The 5,422-nt window shown below is 44.2% G+C and overlaps 1 long non-coding RNA gene across 1 annotated transcript; it reads left to right on the top strand.

Moving 5' to 3' along the window:
• Positions 1 to 315: 315 nt before the first annotated feature.
• LOC120322640 lies at positions 316 to 5,193 on the top strand. Its single transcript, XR_005562452.1, has 2 exons — positions 316 to 1,312; positions 1,678 to 5,193. It is a non-coding gene; the product is annotated as an uncharacterized LOC120322640 (long non-coding RNA).
• Positions 5,194 to 5,422: the final 229 nt, after the last annotated feature.

Raw genomic sequence — 5,422 nt, 5'->3', positions numbered from 1 at the left:
CCCGAGCTCTTCTCTCTTCCTGTCTTCCCCTGCTCACTAGTGAGCAGTAATGTCACATTGTTCCTGAAGGCATTTTTATGGAAAGAAGACTAAACCTAACATTTTACTTGACCAGCTGATTGTGTGCTGCTGTGTAACATCTTTAAAATGACAATGTATTCTGAGAATAGAATCATAGGATCATTTAGGTTGGAAAAGACCCTTAATATTATCGAGTCCAACCATTCCCCTAGAACTGCCAAGCCCACCAACTTCCACATCTACACATCTTAAATCCCTGCAGGGACAGTGACTCCACCACTGCCCTGGGCAGCCTGTGCCAGTGCTTGACAATATATTTCAGAGCAAAGAAATAAACATTAAGAAAAACTAAACAAACCAACTGGAATCATCAAGTTGAATACGTATCTAGGAATATTTCAGGCTAATTTCTGCAAACAGTTCTGTATTTGAATAACTTGAATAATCTTTTTGACATGGGTAAACTCCTGTCTGCATGATATACAGGAGCCAACATGGCTGGGGAAGTGCTTTATTTTGCTCCTTAATTATTGCAATTTCAGGAAGAGGGGAGTTACTGTCTTCTGGTTCCACATAACGAGATAAAAGCACATGAACTTGCAAGGTGTCACAACATTTCACTAAAAACTAAACCAGCCTAAAGGAAATTATGTAACTCAGTGTAGCTTCTTCTATTGCATCACACCCCCAAATGAGCTGTCACTGGAGGACTGGGGGTTTGTCACTGGGACACCAGCTCCTGTGCTCTTCACGACATGTCCTGCACATCCCACCTCCATACCTGTGCAGGGAAGGGGTTATTCTTCTTCAGAAGCACGAAAGAGCCCCTCTTATCACAGAGGAAATTTGTTTCTGAGGGTGGCTGGTAAGTACATTTTGTCTTTTGTGGAAAAGGTGAGTCATATCCTTGTCAGAAATACAAACTGCAGGTAAGAAAGCCCTGAACTGTGTGCTTGGCATTTGTGTAAAAGTCTCCAGATAACAAAACTACATAATGATTATTTGAATGTTTGATAGAGATAATTACTGTTTATATAGCTCGATATCTATATGGATAGCCATGTAACAGCTATGAAGTATAACCTCTTTCACACAGAAGTATATATTAATTTCTGGGAATGGTTCTGGATTCTGGGTGCTTTGTGTTTTGACAGAAGGAGGGTCTCTGGGGCACAGGCTGCCCTTACAGCCTCTCCTGTGGGCATCTGTGAGCAGCCTCCGTTAACAGAAGGCCAGCTGGGAGGAGCCCAGCATCCCAGTGGAAGGTCCAGTCTCCCATACCTTGGCTCAGGTACTCCCAGCCTCTCTGGGGAACACCTCCCACTTTGCTGCTTCCCCACAGTTAGGCAGAATCACCCACCTGTGATGATATCCCTGTTAAAGGCACCCTCAGGCAGCACTTTTAATTCTTTCCGCTTGCACTGTGTAGAAACCTGCTGCCCCCACCACCCCACACTGGCCCCCCAGATTGCCAAATCAGCCAGTCTGCCTCCGTGCACAGAGCTGAGCTCTGGCCACCAGCCAAGTGGCACCTTAGGCTGGGGACTCCCAGCTTGTTGGGCTTCAACAGCTCTTGCCAGCCAGCCTGTTCACCTAACAGGAAAGAGCATTATCCTGAGCCTGGCACACTTAATTCCTTTATCTTGTTCTGCACAGCTTCTTTCCAGCTGAGTCAAGCCAGGATATCCCCTAACTGAATTACTCACAGGCCTGTGGCTGTTACCCTGATGCTGCAGCACCAGTTGAACACAAAGAAAATACTGCGGTGGCAGTGTGGGAAGGAGAGAGGAGAGTGGATTGCCCACCCAAAGCTTGGAAGATGAAGCAAAGACAGGAGGATTTCTACCTTTAGAGGACTCATACACAAAAAGACAACGCAGAAAGAACTGTGTCCTCTCAATACCACCTAAAGAGTCTCCGCTGTGCCTTTTGCAACTGGACTTGTCTATCTCAAATTGGCCTTTTCAGCCACCAGTGTGCTTGTAACAAACGTGGGTAGAGCCCTCCCCAAATCCTCGTGGGCGAAGCCTGGCCATGATGATGATGATGATGATGATGACATGCTTAACAAACTAATATATACAGGAGCTGTAATTAATTAACTCGAGTTGTTCTGCTGGCTCGTAAGGTACTGATCAGAAGGTTGCAGTCTCTAGGATGGTGTATTTATTAGAAAAGAGCTGAGACTGGTTTTCATGCTGAAGATATTCCTGCTTCAACGTCGCTCTGAAGGAAATGTTGAAGGAGACAAAATGATTGAAAAAAATATAACCCCCATGTCTTTTATATGCAAGGTTAGGACAAAATACAAAAAATTGGAATGTGAGCTGTATTTATTACATGGGCTGAACACTTGCCACGTGCCAAAATTTTCCATGCAAATAGAACACTTGTGGGTTGAAATGAAGAGTAGTTTTTTACTGCTTCTGTAAGCACACAGATCCATTGTCAGCTCCAAGCTCCCTAGAGCTGTCTATGGACAGTTCTGCACAGTCCTGTTACAGGTTTGTCTATGCCTGTGATTCAGTGTGGACAGAACTGAAACTTCCACGTGTCCCCAGATGCTGGTAAAATAAACAGCAGGAGAAAGGGATGATTTTCTGCAGCTTTTCCACCTAGTTCTGCAGCAGGCTCTGATTACAGGGCAATTTTCCAGTAAGAACAACTGAGGTCAGAGTGAGAACTAAGAAAATCAATTAGAAAACAGATCTGTGAGGTACCCTTCAAGACATCTCAATGAGACTTCATAACATGGCCTCCTCATTCCCCTACTTCAAGAGTCTGTATTGAACTATTTACAGTCTATATAAACAAAGAATGAGTGAAACCAGAGTGTTTTGAGAACCAGATGAGGAGGTTGCCCTTTCCTCCTTCTCCACACCTGGCAGAGAGATGATGTTTCCAGTAAGATTGACCTGTACAGCTGTACTTGGGGATTGAATTTCTCTTCTATTCAATTTTTTTTCAATTTTCAATTTTTTTCAATTTTTTTTCCCTTGTGCTTCTTGCCTGTCCGGTAACACTTTAAAGGGCCCAACCCCACCTTTACATCCAAGACTCACTGCTGACCACAACCTCTTTCACTAGAGCTTTGTCATCCAAGCCCTCAGTTCAACTCCTGCCATAATTCTTTCTCTTACGTGTTTACATTCCTCATATTCCCACTTCAAACCCTTCACTGCATGACATCCTCTTTGTCACCACACCAGGCTATGTATAATATCTCAGGGAACACCTGTTTTCTGCAGGTTTTCTGTCTCCTTGTCACTGGATCAGCAGGAGTAGCTGGGCCAGCAAGGCAACTCGAGCCCGACGCGCTTTCCTGCAGAATCACCACGAGATTTTGGAATACACTGTCAGCACTTTGCTTGGGCAGCACAGGGGGAATTGCTGGTTGTGTTCTCTGCAGTCAGACCTTTTGGCCTTGAGCATGTGGTCTAAGCCGTGTTTTTAAAGCTTCTGCAGTGCTGGGAGCTGGATTGTCCCTCCGTGCGATGAGGCAGCCAGTTCTCACACTGCCTTCTGTCCCTTCCTCCTTGTGCTGATGGTACACCAGGAGAAAAGAGAGAGAGAGAGAAGACTGTGGATTGGGGGGGCCCAAGAACTTGGGCAGTAATTAGGAAATCTACAAAATGGAGTGACTGGTGGTGGGATCTCACCTATTTCCCTTGGTAACTGGGTACCTTAAACTTCTCCAGTTAAGCAGCACTGCTGGTAGATGGCTGATGGTGGTTTGGCAAGTTCTTTCACTGACTGCCTCGTTGCTCCAGGGTGGATCCCACTGGGACTCATAGACCCTAACTGGCATAGCAGGTCAGTAACCATCTCATGGGGGCTTCACTCAGCTCCCCATCCCCAACTTCTAGCCCTGGGGGCTGGGTATCCTGAGGACAACTAGTCTTGATATTAAAGAGTGAGGCAAAGAAGAAAGACTGAGGCAAAGAAGACTGTTGTTGATATCCTTGTTGCCAAACATCAGAGAGGACAAACCCTGGAGTTGGATGCTCAGGCACAGAAGGTGCAGCTGCCATCACAGAGGGAAAGCAGGTGAAGAGCCAGGGCTCAGCAGAGTGGGAGGACCTGACCAGTGAGCAACAGCTGCATTGAAGCAAAGAAGCCTCCACACCTACTTTGTTGAAATCCAGTAGGTCTTGCGTTACTGTAAATGGGTTTAATTGTATGTTCAGGTGACAAATCATTCCTCCAAGTATTTAGTCATTAAAAAAAATTCCCAGGAAAAAAAAGTCTGTGGGTGCCAGGTATTTTATGACAGCAGAGTCACTGAGGTGAATCCTCGCCAAGCGTGATGAGGACATGCTTTTTTCCCAACACACCAGGAGCCTTCCAAGTGTTTTGTTAAAACTTTTGACCTATGGCTTAATGCTCTTCTCTCAGATGGTTACATCTGTCCTGCCAATGACCAAGGGAATATTGACTGCCCCAGGTAGGCTGCCTTAGATCGATGATGGTGTCAGTTGTGTGTAGGTATTGCTCTTGACCCAATCGTTTTATCCCAAACATGGCACTTATATTTTATTGTTTCAAGCACAGTTTACAGTGTTCTTCTGTATTAAAGACTCTCATGTGGCAGCTTTCCACAAGCAGAGATTTTTATTTTTATTTTAGAATAAAAGCAAACAGAAGATTGTAAGGAATTTATCCAGTTTTGGACAAAAGCTTCATTTGAGAGTGATATTTTAAAGGCAAAAATGTCATACTATAAGTTTTTCTTCACCCTATAGCATCATTGATTCAATACACACTTGCCTGGCTTCTTAAGAACGTTATTAACTGTAATTTCTTCAGAGTAATGGGATTTAATCATGCATATTTCCACATACTCCCTAGCCTTGGGGCATTTCCAGCTGAAGGTGAGCATGATCAGACCTGAGACAAGAGCACAGGAAAGAGAGGGTGTGGAGGTCATTACGCAGGAGACAGTGGGATGAGAAATTACTCAAAGACCCAAAGCTTTCCTGGGAGGATTATCAAAAAGGAGAAGTCATTTCAGTATAAGAACATGGAGCAGGCAGGAGAGCAGTGGCAGGAGGAGCAAACGTGTGACTCCCAGAGGTGGCTGTAACAACCAAAACAATGTTTATACACTACTTGATCTTTTGAAAGACAAGGGAAAAAGAGGGCAGGAATAAAGAAAGAGACAGTTTTACCCCACCTTTGTCTGTTGCTTTCTTTTACTCTTTTCCTTCTCTTGTGGGTAACTTAAAACCAATGAACTGTGTTTTACTAAAGCTGGTATATGGATTGTTTTAGTGGGTGTTTCCTGTGGAATGGATCTTTGTGCTGAATGTTTCAGTGAAAGGCTTTTTTTTCTTGGTTGTATTTTACTCCTGTAAAAACCTTCTGCCAAAATATCTTATTTTTCTCACTAAATTAGAAAGAA

The sequence above is a fragment of the Pipra filicauda genome, unplaced genomic scaffold (genome assembly GCF_003945595.2).
Source record: "Pipra filicauda isolate LSUMZ 115617 unplaced genomic scaffold, ASM394559v2 scaffold102_size2360937_pilon, whole genome shotgun sequence".
In the NCBI taxonomy this organism is placed as follows: domain Eukaryota; kingdom Metazoa; phylum Chordata; class Aves; order Passeriformes; family Pipridae; genus Pipra; species Pipra filicauda.
The sequence above is the reverse complement of the archived record's forward strand: the minus strand, read 5'-3'. Positions and strand labels throughout refer to the sequence as shown.